At 40.0% G+C, this 23,482-nt stretch overlaps 1 protein-coding gene across 4 annotated transcripts in view; it reads left to right on the top strand.

The window, feature by feature from the left end:
• Positions 1–367: 367 nt before the first annotated feature.
• Positions 368–23,482, top strand: part of LOC123971735 (inactive N-acetylated-alpha-linked acidic dipeptidase-like protein 2) — a 580,586-nt gene continuing 557,471 nt past the window's right edge. For 2 of the 4 annotated variants that reach the window (XM_046050743.1, XM_046050744.1), the window contains exons 1-2: positions 368–456; positions 2,701–2,735. The gene's annotated coding sequence lies outside the window, so the exon portion shown is untranslated. The remainder of the gene's footprint in view (positions 457–2,700; positions 2,736–23,482) is intronic. The other 2 variants (XM_046050745.1, XM_046050746.1) reach the window with 2 other exon arrangements.

Genomic DNA, 23,482 nt, shown 5'->3' with positions numbered 1-23,482 from the left:
AACATAAGGGCATCATGTATATCCGCTGGTGTACTGAAGAAGAGCCTCAGTGTCTTCTTAAAAAAGAGACATTAACTGAATCAGTTTATCACTCTAGCAAGCTGTCTCCAAGTGTTTCAGGCCTGTTTTTGAGTCGTCTCATACAGCCTGCGCAACTCGCTCTGCTACTGTTTTGGCGTTCTCTTTTATTGTGTTAATCCATCCTTGTGTTTATGTTGACTTTATTTCCTATATTATTCTGAAGTTGTTCTCCCCATGGTGTCGTTGTCTTGTTTTACTTCCTGTCAGTGTTGATTGGTTGACAGGTGAAGTGTTTTCACCTGTGCCTCATTTATCCCCCCCAACCTCCTGGTTTTGGATTTCTCTGGCTTGTTTTGGGATTCCCATGCTCCCTGGACTTCTGTTATTTCATGTTCATTGGATTGTTTGTTCCTTGGATTGTCTGCTTCTTTTGCTGTAAGTTTCATCACTGGTGACAATAAATAGCACAAACTGTAGCTGCTCTGCATTTTGGGTCCAATCCTTTGTTACCTGTGTTTGCACTTGACTAACCATAACAGCTGCTTGCCACGATTAAACCTTTCATTGCGGCCGCAAGGGGGTACTAGTCCGCTACTGTCCTTCATTCAGCCCCTGGAGAGAATTTCTTCTGACAACATGAAGTTGTGCGAGAGGCATCACACGAGTCTCACAGAGCAGATACGCTTCAATTTTAGTCGGCTGTCGTTATCAGCTGTGTAATAGCTTGTATAACGATGTTACACTTCCTGAATTGGTGAAAAATGTTGCCACTGAACGTAATCCATGTAGCAATATTTCCTCCCAAACTTATTTGTCAAGTCAAATCAGTGTTATAAAAAACACATTTTGAACAGGAGATAGGGTTGTAAGTTTGAACAACTGTGGATATTATCTCAACTATTTTCACTATCACTGTCACTATATTTACACAGGTTTCAGCATTGCTGCAGGCTGTATCAACATCTATTCCATGTCAAATAATTTGCTAAGCTGTTGCTTATTCTTTCATATGTGCATTTTTTCCATCTAATCCATATCTGAGTTACTCTAAAAGCTGCAGGCATACAAAGGCTTGAGAGCTGCACCGGGGAAGATTGTCGACATTTGAGAGAGCTGGTTGTAATATTTTGTCATTTCACATTAAATGCTGTGCTCAGGGATCATGGTTGCAGTCAAGTCAAATTAATGGCAGGCAGCTCAAGAAGCAATATGATCTTTTCACATCATACGACTGATATTTCAACACAATGGCTGCTGTTATTCCGGGACAGCTTTTGAATATTGAATTTCAAAGCACAGCTGTCTCCCACTGAGGCTGAGCTGTTAGAATTAAATCAACGGTGTTCAGTGTTCACATTTCTTTCTGTACTCCCAGATAACGCTTCTAATTTAGCACCAGTCAAAGTGTTTTTATCTTTAGTGACCAATCAAGCGTTGTCTGTTTTCATTTTCAGCCCCATTGTGTTATTGTAAGATCCATTTCACAGAGCTAAACTGCAATATTGGCTATTGCTCAAACTATAAATTTACTACACAAATAAAAACAAATGTTCTGCTATTTTTTTAATATGGAATTATTTTCCGCCTCATTTAGTAATCACATGTAACAACTCTGGAAAAGCATGCCAGCAGCAACCCCCCTGAACTAAAGGACGTAGCTTTGGGGCAAGTTCAGCGCTGACAAAACATAACAGAACGTTTTTCTCAACGGAAACAGTGGTGCCTTGAACACCCTGTTGTGTACACAAACGCACTGCATTTTCCTGCCTTTTTAACCTCTTGGCGCCTGAATTTATTGACAATAATAAAAATTTAAAAGAATTATTTCTATTTTCATTTGCTTTCAGGCTGATTAAGTGGAAATTGTTAATTTGTCTATAGAACATAGAAAATATATAAATGCAGGTATGATGAAGGTATGATGCTAATTAGCGACAACGGGCATAAACGAGAAACCAGTGCTTGCCAAAGGTTCCCACGTACGCTACGCTATCTTGGCTGCAGTCTGAGGGGAAGAGGTGTGATGCGAATTCGCTACAATCGCCGTTAAGGGGTTAACTTTTCACAGATGATTGGGTAACACCTGCGACACGCCCACCAAACAGGAGAAAACATATCTCGAAGCCACCCTGCCCCCAACACGCTACTGAGTGGGATCCCTGACACTGCCACAGAGCAGGTGGTGATTGGTTTATATGTAAACTGTATTTTCGGAAAACTGCAGCCTGTCAGCACATCAGTCAACGAAAGGAATCAAAAGAAGAAGCTCTGCCTATCCTAGCTCCTCATTTCACTCTTAAAATGTATCGTTACTATAAAACAAGCTTAAACATTATTATAAAAATGAATTACATTATCGGTAAAACTGGTTAAGTTAAAAAGAAGGGAGTCCTTGCTCTTGCTGCAAACTAAACATATGGCTGGTCCCAGGCATCTCACTTTTGTTTCCTTTTTTTTTTAGAAAATGACCCGTGTCTGGTGTTAAAACACTAACACGAACACAATGTCAGACTAATTAAGTAAAAACAAAATGTGACAACAAAATCTGATCTGTTCAAGTTTATGCAAACTGTACCATTATATATTCACAGACACTGGATCCAGTTTTTTGTCCTTGATAGTCCTTAATCATTTAAATGCTAGACAAGTTTAATATTTTGATTTTGTCATCTCTTGCAGGTGGAGAAGATCTGTCACCAGTAAACAAACAGGAAGTAAGTCACTCTGTTTTATAGCATCTTGCATGAAAGGAGAGGCTGAAAGTGCCTTTCAGTGTGTCTGCCTGCTCTCTGCTGCTGTATCCCAACACTGGAACAGCTACCCTACCTCTCTCTCTCCTTCTTTTTGTTCCTCTGTCTTTCTTTCCCACCCTCGCTCTCCTTCTCCTCGTCCTGTTCCTCTCCTTCTCTCTTGTAAGCCTTTAATGGTGATTAGCTGTGCTGTGCTGAATGTGTTCCTGTGTCTCCTCTCTCACTGGGAGTACAAGTGCTGTCACTGAACTCAGTCCTGCACTGTTAACTGAGCTATTGATTCACCTCAGATGAATGGTTGGGTACAGTATGGGAATGCGGTTTAGGGATACAATGTGGTAGCTGTGTGTGTTTGTGTGGGTAGGGATGTCTGACTGGACTTCTGTTACAGATGAGTTGTATGTGACAGGGCTCTGGCTCCAACACACTGGATGTTTCTTAATGTGGAGATATGTTTGATAATGCAGAGACACACACACACACACACACACACACAATGTATTCACCCTCTTAAACCCCCATCAAGGCGCCAGAACAAAGGTTTTCAGTACAATAGAGGTTGGAGATTTTACCCGTTTGGATGCACTGGTTCAGTACTTGGCGGCATTGTGCAGCATGCACAGAGGGCCAAATGTACAGTTGTTTTGTTGTTGTCCATTACCTTCCCCGTGCAGGCACTTATCACACACATAAAAAGCAACAAAGCACAAAGTATCTGCTAAAACCTAAGCTAAAAGCAGTTTGTTAGTGTTGTTAACAATTTTTACAGAGATCAAAAGTACAGAGCCAGTACTGTGCGTACATCTACCATCTAAAACAGCAAGTCCTCCAACCTAAACGACAAAATAGGTTGTTTCCATCATCCATGCCTCCACACACGTGTTTCCCATACCAGACCTTAACTACGTTAAGTAAGTCACGTGACATTAAAGACCTAGTTAACGTAGTGAAATGGTTGCAGTTTGGTTAGGTTTAGGAAAACATCGTGGTTGGGTTTAAAATAAGTACTGTACATTACGTCAGTCACGTGACATTTATCATGTGACTTCACATGTAACAGAACTCATTTTAATCACTTGACGGTCAAATAACTCACGTGACGGAAGTCGCATATGTCATGTGAAGGAAGTCAGTAACGCTACTTAACTTAAATCAAAAAACTAGAAGATAACTAGATGCTATCAAGAAATGGTTCATTCACAATTCAGTCATTTTTAATACAATAAAAGCTTACATCTAGTATTGTATTTTTTGACACCTACACTCACTGTTTGGCCATTTTAGAATATTTAAAATAGCATTACCACTACATTGCTCAAGATTTAACAAAAAAAACCTCTAAAAGACAGGGCATCCAAAAAGTTCTGACTGGTGTGTGGTGGTAAACCATTTCAAGTTACAGTAAAATATAATTTCTGCCAGTAGAACTACAGAGTTTACAGACTAATTTGGTTACTTGTCCTTCATGTCTATGGATAGATGAGGCAGATAAAAGGCAGCCTCCTTTGCTTTTGGCCCGTTATGTGGTCTTATACTTAGAAAATCTTCATGCCTCCTCCACTGTTGGCGATCTGTGGCGGACTTGGCACGTTGACCACAAATCTGATCATCACTCTTTTTCAGCTGCGCTTTATATGGGCATTGCATCCCATGTCTTTTTTTAAATGTATTTGTGACTTAACACTGACATTTAATTTGAAATGTTGACATCATGAGACACTGCAGGTCGAAGACTGAGGCAGATCTGTTGAACGTGCCCCCGGGTTTCATTCAAGTGTGATTATATCCCTGTACTCATGCATAGTGGTGTATAAATGAGAAACCAGACTCCTCCAGTGCTGGCAGTCCACAGTCTGCTTGGCAGACAGAGCACTGCACATCATCCCTTCCTCAGCTTCTGTAGCTCTTCTCCAAGAATGTTTTCCCCATTTTTAATCTTCTACATTTGTGTTTATATCTCATTGCTTTCTCTGGGATTTCAGGCTCCTCCTGTCCACATGAAGTGTCCTTGGGCAAGACACTGAACCCTAAGTTGCTCCCGAGGGAAAGGCCAGCACCTTGCATGGCAGCTCCATCACCATCTCTGTATGTGTTGTACATTTGTGTGTGTGTGTGTGTGTGTGTGTGTGTGTGCAATAAGGCCATTCGTAAAATTTCCCTACTACTAAATATTCCATGGTTAACTGTTAGTGGTATTATAACAAAGTGGAAGCAATTGGGTATAAAAAAAGAAACTCAGCTACGAAGTGGTAGGCCACATAAAATCACAGAGCGGGGTCAGAGGATGCTGATGCGCACAGTGCACAGCAGCCACCAACTTTCTGCAGAGTCAATAGCTACAGACCTCCAAACATCGTGTGACCTTCGGATTAGCTCAAGAACAGTGCTTAGAGAGCTTCATGGAATGGGTTTTCATGGCCGAGCAGCTGCATCCAAACCTTACATCATCAAGTGCAATGCAAAGCAGCGGATGCAGTGGTGTAAAGCACGCCACTCCAGGACAACGGTACTTGCCTGACTGCATTGTGCTAAGTGTAAAGTTTGGTGAAGGGGGGATTATGGTGTGGGGTTGTTTTTCAGGGGTTGGGCTTGGCCCTTTAGTTCCAGTGAAAGGAACTGTTAATGCTTCAGCATACCAAGACATTTGGGACAATTTCATGCTCCCAACATTGTGGAAACAGTTTGGGGATGGCCCCTTCCTGTTCCAACATGACTGCGCACCAGTGCACAAAGCAAGGTCCATAAAGACATGGATGAGCGAGTTTGGTGTGGAGAACTTGACTGGCCTGCAGAGAGTCCTAACCCCAACCTGATAGAACACCTTTGGGGGGAATTAGAGCAGAGACTGCGAGCCAGGCCTTCTCGTCCAACATCTGTGCCTTACTTCACAAATGCACTTCTAGAAGAATGGTCAAAGATTCCCATGCACACACTCCTAAACCTTGTGGCAGCCTTCCCAGCCAGCTGTTATAGCTGCAAGAGGAGGGCATACTCCATATCAAACCCTACAGATTAAAAATAGGATATCATTAACCTTCATGTGCACCCAAAGCCTTTGGAACTATAGTGTAAAAGTACAGTCCTTAACCATCTACCATTTACCCATAGGGCTACTGTTATGGTGATATCTTCTTCCTGACATTCTTATGTGTGGTCAAATGTGATTTTAAAGAGAATAAATCAATTGATTTGTTGATGATGACAAAGAGCCAAAAGAAGATCGACTCTGATTTGCAACTTTCCAGTCAGTGGGAAATAATACTTTGCCATTAAACCTCTTGCTTGTTAGGGCCGTAGGAATCTCTGCAAGGTGATAATTAATAAATATGGCCAGAGCCTTTGTTAAAAGACATCCACATTTTCAGAGTGCAATATCCCATCACTAGGCCATCATGTGGTAAACTGTCTTCGATATTACTGCACAAAAAAGTGAAATGGCATGCTGACATTGTTGCATTTGTCACTTAAATCTATAGGAGCTCCAAATCACATGCTAGCTCATTATCTTACAGCTTCAGTACCAACTGGTTGAAATTAGGAATACTGACTGGAAACTCTAAGAAACTGTAGCTAAAGCACAAATGATGGAACTTTACCCAGTAATGTGACAAGTACTTGGCAAAGGGAGATGACTGCCTAAAATACAAAATGTCAAAATGTCCCTTCAAATATATTTTAGTCAGCAAGATAAGGAGGCAGCTGGATGATGAGAAATCCTAATCATGCACAGTGTTCAGACTTCCAAGCTTTCACCCAGACGCCCATCTCTTTCTCTCTGTTCATATTAAATAGCTTCCACTGCACCAAAGCTCAAAACCAAGCTTAAGAGTAAGCAATGTTCCCTTTCATGGAAAACCTCATTAAATTATGCAGGTTCAGCAGGATTATTAGGAATCAGAAAAATCAGAAATATATATATATTTTTTTAAATGATAGAATTTAACTAACTAAATTCACTTAGAAAAATGGCCAATTAAGTTATTCTGTCTCATAAAATATACTAAAATATCAATTAGAAACTCTGATTAATTATTAAATGAATAACTGAAACCATAATAAAATAAATAGTAAAGTTGAATGGTTTTGGAGTTGGCATAGTAGAGGTTGGGATCATTCACTGAAAAACCTGTTTGACTATGTGTAAGGCCAAATTGGAGTACGTGTGGTTCATCTAGGGTACTGGGAAAGAAGACATGTTATGCTCAGCCAGTGAGCTGAACGCAGGTAACAGGGGTTTTGTTCAGTTTAGTGTTTATTTACAGCAAGGTGAGTATTTTACATGCGTGAAGAAGCATGCAGCCCGGGAAATAAACAATGTCCAAAAATAACAGATAATCAAAATGTCCAACAGAAGAATAATCCACACAACACGAGAGGCACGAAACACTAGAGATACAGTGAAACATGAAACACTGAACGAGCAAATAACAATAGAAACACAACCGTGTATATACACCCGGGGGGGGAAAGGATAATACGGCTCAGGTGATCACCATCAGGGAAACGAGACAGGTGCAAACAAAAAAGGAAATGACAGGAAGTGAAAGTAGCACTAGACACACACGGTCTGGCGTCACTGCTGTTAACAAAATTTGGTTTGGGGTGTCTGCTCCCAGCCAACAAAGCTGCGGTGAAGACCTCTGTCCCCAGGTCCGAGAGCCGAGCCAGTGAGAGCAGAAAGAGAGAGAACAAAAGATGAGCTGGAGCTTTGTTACCCAGCTCGACCAAGCGGCAACCTCTGGGAAGGGCCTTAATCTGCAATCTTTCTAATGGCCAGCATGGACGACTCCACAGGTTACAAAAACAAATTGAGTTATTACTTCAGTTGTAATGAGTTTATGATCTCAGTCTCTAGTTTCAAGTCTTCCTTAACACATAATTATGATCATTATGTAAAGTATGGTCCCATTTGGAGGAAAAAAGGCAAAAAAGCAGGGTTTGCTTTAGGGCATGTCTACCTTGTGACTGAAGTCCCTGCCATGGCGGTAGTCAACAAACCAAATAGGTAAAGTCATGCAGAATCAGAATCATCTTTATTTGCCAGGTATGCAAGGAATTTGATAACAACAATACCATAATAAAATCAAACACAGGCTACAGTATAGAGAACACATATATACACACTAAAAACTAAACAAAATAGACAGATTGATACAATAGTTCAATAGTGCTATCAGCAGAGTTCAAAGGATGCAAAAGTAAATTATTATCACCATTATTGTTATTATTATTATTATGTTCAAGTCGGAGGTGGATGTGATATACAGGTACACATACAAGCATACATTTACACATGTACACAGCGTGATGGAGCATAGTGCAAAGGATGCTGGAATAAATAAGTATTATGTGCAGGTGTTATGTACTTGATGTAGGTGGATTTGGTATACAGTATATACAATATACAATATGAACAGCTCTAAAATACATAATGATGGATAAATAATAAGTGGTAACCAGTAAACAGGTGGCTAATTAGAGGTAGAGTTACTGGGTTATTGAACAGCAGTTGTTCCTGACAGTGTGAGTCAGAGTCAGCTTTTCGTCAGAGTGATGCTTTATGTGAAGCAACTGTTCCTGTGTCTGTTGGTTTTGGCGTACAGTGCTCTGTAGCACCTACTAGAGGGGAGGAGCTGGAACAGGTTGTGTTCAAGGTGAGATGGATCTGCAGTGATGTTTCCTGACTTTGGAAATGTATAAGTCCTGAATGGAGGGCAGGTTGGCACCAATGATCTTTTCTGCAGTCCTGACTGTCCGTTGTAGTCTGTCCTTGTCCTTTATGGTGGCAGATCCAAACCAGACAGTGATGGACGTGCAGAGGACAGACTGGATGATGGCTGATGGCCGTTGTGTCGTCAGCAAACTTCAGGAGTTTGACAGATGGGTCTCCTGAGGTGCAGTCGTTGGTGTAGAGGGAGAAGAGCAGTGTGGAGAGCACACACCCCTGGGGGACACCAGTACTGATAGTCCGGGTGCTGGATGTGATGTTCCCCAGTCTCACCTGCTGACTGCTGTCAGTCAGGAAGTTTGTGATCCACTGACAGGTGGAGGCTGGCACAGTGAGCTGGGTGAGTTTGGTGCTGAGGATGTCCGGGATGATGGTGTTGAACGCCGAGCTGAAGTCCACGAACAGGATCCTTGCATATGTCCCTGGAGCGTCGAGTTATAGCAGGATGTAATGCAGTCCTAAGTTGACTGCATCATCCACTGACCTGTAAGCCCTGTAGGCAAACTGCAGGGAGTCCAGCAAGGGGCTTTCGTGACTTCTGATGTCAGGGCGACAGGCCTGTAGTCATTTAATCCAGAGATGGAGGGTTTTCCACTTCTTGCAGAGTCTATGGGCTTAAGTGTAAACGTAATGGCTTACGTTTCAAAATAAAAGTTCACTGTAAGCCACACAATGAACAAATTAATCTATGGAGTCCGGTGGTACAGACAATAAGTTATCCAGCTTCTGTGTTTCTTACAATCCATTTGACAGATGTTTTTAATGCATTAACGTCACTTCTCTTCAGCCCTCTAAACTTTTTTTCTGCCAAAACATTGTGGGCGCTGGGCATCGAGTGGCTGTCCTTTGCTTGGAGGTTATTGATGCATTCCTAATGAAAGGCCTATTAAAGGCGAGCATATTGATCCACTGAGGGCCTGATGACAGTATCATTGCAACATGGACACAATTGAAAAAGACATGCACTGCCAAGTGGCTGAAGAGCAAGGATAGAATAATCATCTTTATATACTGCCCTCTTGGCCTTTGGTGTTTATTTTTGGTAAATACCTCTGTTACATTTCTCTCTATCAAACTATGATTTATGATTTCATGATCACCGTCTGTCATGACCTTTGGTGCTGTGTAGGACCTCCTGCTTCTAAACGGTTCCTTCATCACTACTTCCCTGCCTTTAATAAAACATTAAGACTGAAAAGCACATAAGAGACAGGCGACCACTGAGGGTCAAAAACAACAACTTACAAAGAGTTTACAGTTTTTGAACGGATTAAACAAGATTCATCATGTTGAGTAGTGAGTTTAGAGGTGATATTTTTAGCCATAGCTAGGCTAGCTGTAAATACCTACTGGCTCAATCTTCATATCTACTGTACAGGCAATCCTAAGGTCCGGTACGCCTGTCGCTGCTAAATGATCACACATGTCGTTTTGGGAGTATTTGACAATTTACCTATTTAGTTGTTTAGCTATGATGACATATTGCTGAAGGCTGATGTCTGCTTTTGATTCAAGACCAACACTAAGCAAACATATATAAACATACACACATGTGAATAAATACATAGAATATGTGTATTAAATCTATACATGCATAAAAGGAATGGCTATTATTCTCACTTTGAGATAACAGATGTAAAAGTCCTACTAAAGCACTTCTGAAAAGGTGCACACCTTTAGAGTCCCTTTCCATTGTTAATGGACTGCTACAACCAGTTTCTAACAGGCCTTGCCCATATCCAGTGTCACACCTTAAGATAGGAGCCATGAGCTTAATGTATGAGTCACTCTTCACACCTCTACAATGGATGCTATTTCAGAACCAGATTGCTGTGTTGTTGTTACATGTAGTCAGTTATTTGTCAAACCTGCTCATTTCCCAAGCAAAACCTAAACTGAATTTCTTTCAAGAAAAAGAGACCGATTTTTGTTTGTTTTTCTGTTTGAACATTTAAATAAATAAAAAAATATGTGACATGCATCATAACTACAAATCTGCAAACTAAAATAAGTGGCTATATGCTACAGATATTAATCTCATTTATATAGAAAGGACTAAACCTAAAAATGTGGGTAATACCATTCTGAAAGTAATAAAACTGATTTCCCCTTCGTTACCCCCTCTACATTTCTAAATATCAAGCATGGTATTGGGATCACTGCAGGGAGACATACAGTACACTACGCCTCTCACACTCTCATGATGTATATTTTTCAAGTATACATCAAGTTCCAGAAGGCTTTTCTAAAAATCAGAATGACTGACTTGAGAACAAAAACATAAACATCCAAAATAATGTACTTTCACAATGGCATACTCAGTCGCACACAAACGGAGAGCACAGAGGCATTTCAATTCCCATTCCACAATGAATAAACATGTGCTTACAATACCGTGGCAACAGACAACCGCGTATTCACTGTGTGTGTGTGTGTGTGTGTGTGTGTGTGTGTGTCTGGTTACAGTGTGTAAAAAACCTAACCACTGTGAATTACAGCATGAAAAAGAGGCTGGTGCCAATCACACACACACACACACACACACACACACACAGAACACACTGCCAAACAGGTTAGATGAGTGCAGGTAAGAGAGGAGGAAGGGCTATGCTAATGTCAGTACACAGAGAGAGAAGCTAGCATTCAGGCAAAAAGTTCAACTAAAGCACAGCCGGGGCAGACTAACAGGTGTAAAGGTGAGCGCTGAGGACAGGCAGTTACTGTAGACGGGTAAACAGTCAAAAAGGTGTAGGTGAGCAGTGTCAGGTAAACAAGCAGAGTGTTGCAGTTGGAGAAACACGGGCAGCAGCAGCATAGAAAAGAAGCTATTAGAGTGGCCTTTATCCTCTGCTGCCCCCTCTTTGAGACATATACACACAGGCTGAGACAACTACTGGGGCGTTCAACCAGCTCAGCTTTGCAAGGTAAATGTAGATTCAGTTTGCTTACAGCTAAGTGTATGTGTGGATGTGTATGTATGCATACATATGTTGATGTTCCTGATTGGAGATAATTAGTTTCTTTCTGTGTTCCCGTGCTGCTACTCATTCTCTGGTTAAAGACTCATTTATGTTAATCAATTTACATGAACCTTCGCTGCTTCGCGACTGAGTCCAGTAAACTTCTAGAATGAGCACTAGTAGCTTAATTCAAATACGTCGGAGGGAAATGAGGTGATGCATGCTGTAACGTTTGACAGCAGAATCTCCCCGTAATGCAGTGCAAGTTTGAAAGCAAAAGTTTCTCGCAGTTAGTTTCGCAGGTTATTGCAGTTCATTTTCATTTGGTTCCTGAGTAACCAAGTGATGGGAGCTGATAATGAGTGTGTAGGTGCACCAGTTACCATGCAACACACCACACCAGGTCAGCCCCGTCACTGTGTGTATTTGTAGGCCGTCCTCTGGAGGATCCCCCTCTCAATAGCATTCAGTAACAGAGGGCCAGAGGGATGGTAAAAGGACCGGCAGTACAATGTTGCCTACTTGCTGCGGTTTTGTCTTACCCTGTTTTGCAAGTGTCAGGGATAGTATGTACACACACGTACACACACAGAGCCGGGGGTTGGTATTAACAGGTGGTGAGGCTGCAGGCATCAGGTAGCGCTGCATCACTATGTGTGTGTGAGAGAGACAGGCAGAGGAAGAGGGAAGAGAGACTAAACATATAATACATACTCATACCTCTAAATAAAAAGAAACACAGAGGATAGTAACTGAATATCAATTAGCACTAAAAGCAGTCATTATGAGAATGGTGAGGGTGATGCTCAGTAGTGAAGTGTAACTAAGTGTAATTTACTCAACAACAGCAGGTGATTTTTAAATTTTTAGGGTACTTGAACTATTTTATGCTAAATTATACTTCTATTTCACCACTAATATTCAGATTATATACAAACATATGATGCATTGCTATAGACTAGCCTACCGATCAGTAAATAAAGTAGTTAAAATCTTAAATATTACTGTAACATGGCATTCTTTCTACATGAAACGAGGCTGATGTTTAGTCCCAAGTATGGGTCAAGCTTCGTAAATGCTGGATCCAGTGTCACAGTGCACATCCAGTTTGTATTGCGGGTTTTCTCTTACAAATTTGTAGTCTTCAAGCCTAAGCCGTGTTGATGACATCATCAGCGTTGTTTTCTCTGATTTGAGAAAGTTCATCTAGAGCCACACAAAACACCTGAATAGCCATGATCAGTAAACTGCCCCTTTTGTGTACAATTTGAATTAATCTTTCAGTTTCAGTTTTGAAGCAGTACTTGGAAGTGGATGGATCTTTACAACAGACAGTTTAGAAATAATTTACACTGTACACTTATTCAATATCGCGCTTTCAAGTTGGGGGACTGCTCAAATAGTCAAAATGGAGAACCAACAGTCAAATTTTTGTGGGGTAATGATCATTATATCCCGTGTAGTGTATAATGGTGGACAACAGCCAACACCTCATCTGGGACACTACACTGTGCCCCAACAAAAAGATTAGCATGTCAGAATTATGATTTTTTTTGTCCCCTCTCGCCCAGTATGACAAATTCCACACCAACATGTTTGTGACATCGACAGGGCAAGGCGAAAGAGGAATGATGATGTTGGTGCTGCCAGGTGGAAGAGGAAAGGTCACTGTTGTTGTTCTTTTTCTTTCTTTTTTTATGCTTTTGGAACACCAGACAGCCAGTATCACTCTTCAGACACCATTCGTGAAAGACAGCGCGCTATGGTTGGTCGGGGGACCATCATGAGAACATACAGTATGACTCTATAATCTGACACACTGAACATCTTCACAAAAATGTTGTGTAGTCTGAACTTAGCATAAGATGTCCTGAGTCTTCGTCCATGGGATGGGTCAAGCTCTAAAAATCCTACGTTATACAACTCAAACACATGTCTTCATTAGACTTTCCCTGCCTGGTAAACTCTTTTCCTCATCTTTCAAACACCACACAATGTTTGTAACGCAGGCTTCCTGAAGAGATCGATGACATAATCAGCGTCATTTTCTCTGAAGATATTATACAACTTTATCCACAGGCTGAGTAGAATTCTACATGACTAGTAAACTGAGCAACTGTATGTGTAATATCTGTGGAGGTTCTGTCTATATATATTTATTTTTTCAAGAGTAGCAGGATTCAGTAGCATTATTGCAATCCTAACTTAAGAATCAGAATACTTCCTTCACCACTTACAATGTTTATCTGATCATGAAGCAAACGATCCTCTTTTTCAAACCATTTATTTTGACCTGCACCAGTGACACTGCAATCTTCTTCAATTTCTTTTTTAAGGCATCTATTGTTTTGTTCCTAGCCTGGGTGTTAGATTTTTTATTATTATTTGCCCATAGCCAAATTCTCCAGGGAGCCGCCATGTCACCAGCTGAGGTTGCTGGGAGATTTGTGATGTGACGGTGAAGCTTGAGGAGGTGCAAGAGCAGGCTGAGGTAGATGAAGATGATGTACAGGGAGAGAGAGTGAGACAAAAACGTGGTACAGGCAGTCTGAAGGGAGAGACACAGAGAGAAAGTGCTCCCACAGTGGATTACTAACAGAGCCCAGCTCACCGCACATATAGAATCATTTTGAATTCAGTGCATTTATGTGTAGCATGGCTGTGGGCAAATAATCCATTTATCTCAGACTACAGTGTTGTCTGTCCATTTGGTATTGATTTGGTCGTAGTGAATCAATTTTTAGCATGCTAGCGGCAAGGCTAGAGGTGTTGCATTGTTGGTCAGTCCACCAATTTGGTGCAGAGTGAAATACAGTATCTCAGTTATTAGATTGCCATTGTATTTCTGTACAGACAACATGAGTCATATTTAAACCATGGCAAACCTTTTTAGTGATTCAATAAAATGACTGGAGTTAAGTGTGCGGTCATCTTCTTCTTAAATTTGTACAAACATTCATGATCCCCAGAGGATGAATTTGTTCATTGTTATGCCCCCGCCGGTCTTTGATTTTCCCAAACTTTCTTTTCTCTCTCAGCTTTTTTCCCCCTTTAAATACCATCCGGCATTCCTTACCTGCAAGCAAACACAGTATCACCTATCGTCTATTCGCTTCTGCAACACGATCTGATGTGTCTCTCAAACAACAAAAGGGATCAGCGGAAAAGAAGGGGAGGGCGGAGGGAGAGGAGGGTGGAGAGCATGGCAGGCTGGTCTGCGGCATGGTATCTCAGACAGTCCAGCACTTTCTTTGTTATCTGCTCTCCATGTGGGAGAAAAGCATCCCACCTTCTTTATTATCATCAAGCAATGATAAAGACAGCCCTGACTACTCATCTCTGCACAAAGGCAAGCTGATATCTCAAGGCTAAGTGTGTGTGTGTGTGTCTCAAGCCATGTCTCGAAGCCCACCAGGGGATATCTTTTGCCTTTATTCTCTTACAAGTTGATAGTGTTGGTGTGATTTTGTTGAGGTTATGAGATATCAAGTCTAGCTCACCTCAGTACAATGGAGTTCAATGGCATTCAAAGCAAACCAAAAAATGACTGAATTAAAAAGTCTATGGCAACTGCCCTTTTCAAATATAATGTCATGGTTTCTCAAGATAAATCGCAGACCTTGCCGTTCAGTTCCGTCATTCTGTGAAACAGTGTGTACACGCTCTTCCAAAGTAGAGCACAATTAAATGCTTCACAAATGTTTTTTTAATTTTTTATTAGGATCTCCACTAGTTGGGCTTTCATCAACAGATAAACGGACAAATGAATGAACATACAATAAATTGAAAATGATTGGCCATATCTAATCTCATCTGCTTCCCTGGAAAGGTGCTCAATCTGATATTTATCTAGTTCTTAACTGGTAGTGAAAGAGATCTGTGGAATATTGTGGGTGGCCATCAACTGTGACCATGCCAACTGTTTGCTCTAGGTAACTAAACAATGTGTATTTGTGTCCATATTCAAAATGCATGACAAAAGAATTCATTCAGAAAATAGTTTTTTTCCTATTTACATGCTAGTGTGCAATTTCACCGTGAGGTATCTGGTAACAGGCACAGGTGAGTACATTTACACCCTTTTCAGTTGTCTACAAAGAAATATAAAACACACTGATAGCAGATAAAACATTATTGAACAAAGAATCAGCAGATATTTACATGTAATGTGATGTAATGAAATAAAATAGTTGATGCGTTTTCTGTATAATTGTGAATCAGATTTAAAAAATCAAAACATTTTCAATATGGACATTAAAAAAGTGGAAACCTGATGTTAAAAAGTCAGTGCAACAATAAAAACAAAATGCCACAAAGCTGAAACAGGCTTGGTGGATAAATTACGACGGACATAAAGCATGTGACATCAGATAAGTATAGAATGATGAGGAGAATGTGATATTACTCAAATTAATACACGAGACAATGAAACGCCAAATTCATGTTTTCACGAGATTTTCTGTTAATTGCGGTTTGACTGGTGGCCTTTTTAAATTGCGTCATCTTGTTGCGACCTCTTCGTCTGCAGTGGTTTAATAACAGCTGGCTAGCACATCAGCTGTTTATCTTGATGCCCCAAACTGAAAGCTTATTTAGATTTAGTCCGATTTGATGGAAATAGTTGTTACAGTATAGATTGTATGTCCTACAAAATACCAGAATATATTTCATGTAGAGTAACAGATGATGTGGAAGAGGGATCTTTTACATTACACATAACTGCAGAAACTGTAAGAATGCACTTCCTTTGGAGAGCTGTTGGGAGCGTCTGAGTCTGTCCCTGGAGTGATGTCAGTGGAGGACAGATGATCCTTTGTTGTGCTAATTAAAACCTAATGTAACGTTGTAGATTGGAAGGGGAAAAAAACAAAACAAAACCCAATGTGTGGCCAAAATCCTCTGGGAATATAGGGTTTTCATGTTGTTTGTTTTACGAACACGGAAGAGTGAGGTTTATAGCACAAGCAAATATCCAATTAAGAGAAAGTTAAAATGTTTGAGGCTGTTGTACTAATTTTAATGTGTGGTATATGTATCTGTGGCAGAGGGACTATTGTATTATCGTACTGCTACATGAGTACTGTGATGACGGTAGCTATCAAACTGCACCTCCGAATTGTGTTGTCAAGCCCTGACCTTTACCCTCCTTATTAATTCATAATGCTGCTTCATGTCCCCTGCATGTTAATTGAGAGAGATGCGTTGAATAAAGAATACTAAAGAACATACTGTAAGTAGAAACCATATAGTGATAGTGATTCTGTTCCCATGTGCCTCAATGTGACGAGTGAAAACCCAACAATCTAGAACTTTCGTTCTTCTTTTTAAGATTGTACAAAACAATCTTATATATAAACATAAAAAATAATATATCAACATTATTATTTGTCTATATTGTTAGCATTTCACATGTAAAAGTAGTCTATTTAAAACTCTCCATATTGATTCATATATCATTTGAAAATTTGTTTTCTAGAGCACAAAGTTAGCTAGTCCATATATCATAAATCTAAAAGAGACAATGTGACAAACAGGAAGTGTGTTTCTATAGCGTTACTTAACAGCCGTTTTCTCAGAATGATGTTTCCTGTACACCAAGTCATTTTCCTCACCCTTCAGTTAGATCATTATAATTGGTTCTTAGGTCTTGTAGCAAGACATTTACAGATTTAAAAAGAAATTCTATTTTATTTATCTTTCTCATTTTATGCAGTATTTTATCTGAAAACATGATAGACAATTCTTTAAACATCTGGCCATTTGGTAATAATAAAACCAAAAAAATCCGACTGTTATCAGTGTGGTGGATATTTAATTTGTGTGGCATGCAAATCACCGCATATTTAATGAGGAAATGCCTCATTTGCATATAAAAATATTTTTAAAATGCTTCTATTTATGTTTACTTTCAGCTTGGAAAGTTTCGTTGTGATATAAGTAAAGTTTGAAAACAAGCCAACTTGACTGTGGTGTCTCGCCTCGATGTATATGGAGGCCACAGGGGTGCCACGAATTACAAAACACCGGGGGTCTCATTTATAAATGGTGCATACGTACAAAACAGGGCTGGAAACGTGCGTACGCCACTTCCCAAGTAAAGGTTGTGATCTATAAAAAACAAGTGAAGGGAGAATGTGCGTCCTGTAAGTAAACTCTGAACCATGTATGCGAACATAAAGAGGAGAAATGAGAAATGGCAACTCACATGGCATAAAGATGAAACGGTTTGAAATGAATAGGCTTACTATTGTGTAAAATAAATCTAAATATTACCTCTGAGTATTATAAATATATATAAAGCCTTTCTGAATAAATAAACACCCGATTGACTTTCCCTGAAGTGCACAAAAAAACACACAATGTAAGATCATTTGCAGCGCGCGAAAAGATCCAGATTTAGGATAATAAACACGGAGATATCTGTTTCTGCAAAAGAACGCCTCAAATATGTTGGACAGTGTAATCAGGAATCATATTAATTACAACTTGCATGCAGTGCAATTTATTCTCATAAATAAGGTGAACATTTAAATTGATGCCGTTTTCAGTGCGTCAGTCGAGCAAATGTCAGATCATAGTTTCATATATTGTTCTCACATGTTCGTTGCCTTTTCGAGCCAAACGCTGTGCGCCAGCGTGTGCATGTGATGGGCTGCTTGTAAAAACACATTATGGAAATATAACTCTATATTATGTCATTTACAACAAGTCATATTTATTTTAACTCATCTGCAGTCTTGTTAAGTGAGTGGACTGTTTGTGGAGCCTAAATAAATGTTTAAACACAAGCAGAATGCATTTGGTTTAATCTCTTTTCAAACTGGGGGAATCCAAATTAGTACCTGGGTCATCCCGTCTTGCTTATGTGAGTCCCCCTCCAGCCAGCGACGTCACTAATCAAGAGGGACGCCCCTTCCTGCAGATCGGGTATAAAGGGGTGGAGCTCCGGTGCCCTCTTTCCTCCAGTGCACAAGCGTTACGTGTTTTTTACCCACCAAACAACATGCTTCAGCTTCACCAAAAGGAACGTCGGTGTCACACTGAGTTAAATTCCATTTTGCAGCTTTTCTGTCTCCTCTTTTTCATGCAGTCAGCACGTATTAATATTAATGAGGGGCGTTTCACTGACCTCTCACATGCGCCACATTTCAAGTTGATTGTGATTTATAAAGGGAATTTGCTTACAAGTGTGCGTACGCACGGTTTTATAAGTCTGAATATTATTTTCCGTACTCCACTTTTGGCTTTTGGGCGTGCGTACAATTTTAGTGAGGTTTCTACGCACAGTTTTATAAATGAGAGCCCAGAACCTTACTACTGCAAATATGAAAAAAATAAAGATCTCAGGTTGTGAGAACTGAATATGGATAATCTGCATTTGAAAAAGGTGTGGTTAGGGCATGAAGGGGGTCGACTCAAGAGATGACTTTTTTCCACAAATCATTTGGCTCATGCAGAAGACAGTGCACATATTAATTGGCTTCGGAAGCTTAGGAGGTACAGAAGGGATGGTGTGCAGCTAGGGTCATTTCCTGAAGAAACATTAATAAAAATAACAATAAATAAAAATCACTTAATGAAATAAAACCATTAAATGATTAATAAAATTCACAAATACAAATTGAAAATAAGAATTAATAAAGTGCATTTTTAACTCTGTTGCGCATGCTGACTCTGAGTGTGGCTGATGCATACATCTGTGTGTGTGTGTGTGACATGTAAGCCTCTGACAGATCTCAGAACTCACCAGGAGCTCCAGTTCTTTCTGTTATTATCCTTCAGTCTGCCTGCATTTTATTTTTCTCATCTCTGTATGTTATGAAGTGGATTCATAAAACCTCGGTAAATTCATGTCTTTCTATAAAATTTGCCTTGTATTTTGTCAGAGTACACCTTAAGACAACATCATGGGTAGATTCTGTTGACAACATGAAACATGACAAATAGGTAGCAGTACTTAAAGACTAACTTCGTACTTTAGTTTGGAAGAAGTAAAGAAAAAAAGCAGCCTTTCAAACTCCATACCTCCAGTTTGTAATACAGGCTTTCTGAAGTCTCCAATCCAAAGCCAAGAGAAAAAAGCCCTGACAATGTCATAAGTAGGTATTTTGATAAGTACATGGACTAAATTTGTATTAACTGTGTAAATATAGTAACCTGCAGAGTAACATAGTGGTGTATCCTCTTGATTGCAAGTGTTCTAATACTGAGGCGCATGAGCTATAAATGTACATTATAATCTGTGTTTTTAATCATGCTGAAAGTACACATCATACAGCCCCCCCACATCCTCACATCCTCAAACTCTGTGGTATAATCCTCTCATACTGTCACAACAGCTAAATCTGCCACCTGTGTCATACACGATCCTATTATCTTCCCTTAACAATCTAAACTCCACTGGAGCTGCCAGACATCATGTTAGAAAGACAGACAAGTACATCCTGTTTGAAATTCCTGTCACAGTGGCTTTGCTGAACTTTGCCTTCCAGCCTATTTCACGGCTGATCCATCAAGCATGTCAAGTGTGTCTGTTTAACCCACTAAAGGACAGAGTTGGCCTTCATTACACTACTTCCTGTCTCCCAAAATGCTTTGCTCTCCAGTTTCTGCAGCAATTCTGGTGTGTTGCCGGTTGTATGTGGGTGTGAGTGTGGGTGGTCGGGGGATGTTGGATGTGCAGCAGAGCTTCAAATTGGCTCTCCTTGCCTCATGTCGAGAGCCGTGGTTTTCTGAGGTAATAGACATGCAAATAACACGGGGTGTTGTGCGTATATTTCCAGGCAGCGTCGCGTCTCGGCACTCGGTCAATAACATTATGGAAATGTGCCGTGGATTCTTTGGGTCTCACTGTTTGAGTTGGATAACAAGGCAGTCCAATGAGCCTGTTAGCACGGCGACAGTGACAGAATGAGGTGTTTGTATTGTCACACACTGTATCACAGCGTGAGGCAGGAGGCAGAGGCGGAGAGACAAAGATGCACTGTAGACACACGAAGAAAGGCAGCGCGAGAGGTAGAAAGCACAAGTGATCAAAGTTCTACACTTGTTTTCCTTGTTTACTCCATTTACCAATGCACACATGTGCAAACACATTTCCCTTCTCATTTTCTGTTCCCACTTTTTTTAATTTTCAAAGTTTCCATTTGTCAAGTTTCATTGCTCATCAAAACCAACATCATACGCGGTGTGAATCAGCTGCATGCTTGCATAACTGAGTCCTCTACACTCTTGTTTATTTTTTGCTCAAGCATGCATGCACTTCCACGCAGTATCTCAGGTTCATTTGAGAGGAAAGTGTAAATGGTGTTACAGAGGCCAGCCTCGGTCCTGTTGATTTTCAGATTTAACAGGGTGACGAATTGAGATGTGGCTTATTTGGAGCGTGTTTGCTTAATTGCACTGGCATAATTATTGCCATTCTCAAGACAATTTCTCCACCCGAAGAAGGTATTTGTGTGCCATTTTGATGTGCATGTGTGTAAGAATAGAGTCCAGTGGGAAATTTGAACATCTGTGTCTCACTGCCTCACTATGCCCAGGAGAGAGCTGAAAATAGATGGTTTGCCTATAAGGAATCTGTTTCAGTAGGTAGACTATCCAAAGAAAGAAAAAATGATATTAACATATGTTGAACTTATACTTTTGTATAGTTGCAGCTTGCGCTCACTCGAATAAAACTGTTCTCCATAATTATGTCATCCTTCATGGGAGAACGCATTTATAAAAAAGAAAAATAAACAGAAAGGGTTCCCATTAGGATACCATCAGCTGTTCTTAAACCAAGCCAGTTGCAGTTTGTTGAAATTTCTTTTCCCCCAAGAGGATAGGCAGTGCCAGAGTAAGAACTTTGAGGATTGATGCAGATCATTGCTAAAATCCATGAATATCTCTTATATGTTGTTCACATTTTGATATATGGTTAATATGTTTGCCTTTTTTGACCTCACTGATAAAATGTATTCAGGTAAATGGTATTTCCATACCGAATGGACAGATTAAGAATCAAGTAGCAAACCAACCTAAGCTACTGCACAGCCTCACAATAAAACAGGTTAAAGCTTCTGAAAGCTTCTCCTTATGATTTATTAATGTCTGCTTGCATATAGGAAAGGTGCAAACAATGACACATTCACAATGGTCACGGCAGAGTTACGTTACAAAACTGGATGAAAATCAAAGCCAAAATGATAACATTATTCCGTCGGCTTCCAACATTTGTAAAACAGTGGGTGCTCACGGAATTTAAAGTTTCATACATTGTGTATGAGACAGATTTAAAAACTGTGGGAGGACAAACGCCTCACCGTGAGCAGTTCTGTTGCGCGCGGCAGAGGCTTACTGCTTTATGGTAAGGCATGGCTTGATCTCCAGCTTTATTTTTTGGCCTGCTAGCTAAAGAGCAGCGAGGTTCAAAACAAAAAAGCATGTAGTAGAATTCAATCCGGTTGTGCAGATTGAATAGAACAGTCTCACAATAAAACAGTGGTTATGGACTTTCAAACATGTATATAAACTCAAAGTGATCACCTTCAGTTATGCTTTGAGTTGCAATGCACTTATTTGTGTAGCTTGTGTAACTATTAAGTGCTGTGATGTCATAGAATTTACATACAAAAAACAGAAGGAATAATAAACAGAATTGTGAATGTAATTGACATAGTAAAGACAGAGAGGTAAAAACCTAATACGGCAGGCTTTGATAGTACAAAGACACATTGTAAACTGAATACATTGGATGTGCATGGCCAAAACTTGTGGTTTTCGAAACCACTTTACTTATATGCTTATAACCCCTTTTACTTATACATTTAAAGTATTATATTATTGGATGTCCTGTGCATGTTTTAGCTCTTTGATATATGTAATCCAATTGAAAACTGAGATATAACACACTTTCATAAGCCCAGCCCATGTTAAGCAATAAACAAGCTTGGCTGCTGAACACTAAAATTCATTCAAATCATGAGATTCCCATCAGGCATTGTGAAAACCCCTTTTAGCCATAATGTGGTCTTTGTTCATTTGCTTTGACCTCGACCTCCCAACATGACGTTTTGTGGCATCATAACAACATCACGACACACGGCCACCTTTGCCTCCAACAAACCAATATAATTCACCCCTTGTCTGCTAATTTTACAATTCATAGTAATTTTCTTTTTAAGACAGTCCAAAAAGCTTTGCATTTAGAGGTTATTTGTTTTTCACTTCTGCTCAGTTTAGTTTGTTAGATAAATTCCCATCCATGTTTGTTAGACTAACAACATGATTATGACAATTTACAAATGATCAAACTATGACGCTGTAGTTACCCCTATAGTGTCAGTTTTGCACATGCAGAGCTCTGAAGTCAAGTTAGCAATAATAAATATGCGCTTAGACTTTCAAAATAAAGCTTGCTGAGAAACATTTCATCATAGTCATTTTGATGTCGGAATAGGTGGCACTTGAGTTTATACTGTTATCAACTGTCAAACAAAGCTTTAGGTCTGTGTCAGAGACAATCTCAAAGGAGGTTGAGTTATAAAAACACTTTTGATAGACTAAGTGCATAGAAAAATTAAAATTCCAGGTTCTTTATCCCAATAATGAATAAAGAAAAGCAATGGGACAGAATGAGACAAAAAAAGATGACTGCATACATGAACAATGGGTGAGATTTGGTACTTGATATTCTCAGAATTTCTCTCCTGAGCCATTGTTCTCCCTTTTACTGTTCAGTGGCCTATATCAAGTCTGTTTTTCCTTCATGGGGTTTAGTCTCCTCTCCCCTCAAAGTGTACTAGATTGAATTGCAATAAGCACTGGCAAAATTAGTAACCAAAACCTCTGTCTTCACAGCGGTTGCCTCTTCTGGCCAATTAAGCTTAATTCCATCCCTGCTTCTCTCTTAGTTTCTATCTTTTCTGGTCCTTGCTCCCTGCAGCTCATTTGGGATGAGTAAGACACTTAAGTCTGGCAAAATGCAAGTGTTTTATCCAACTGGGATTTGCTGTAACCAGGGCCATGCTACCTTGTGC

The sequence above is a fragment of the Micropterus dolomieu genome, linkage group LG05, assembly GCF_021292245.1.
Source record: "Micropterus dolomieu isolate WLL.071019.BEF.003 ecotype Adirondacks linkage group LG05, ASM2129224v1, whole genome shotgun sequence".
Lineage (NCBI taxonomy): Eukaryota > Metazoa > Chordata > Actinopteri > Centrarchiformes > Centrarchidae > Micropterus > Micropterus dolomieu.
Note: the sequence above shows the minus strand (reverse complement) of the source record. Positions and strands in the feature narration are given on the sequence as shown.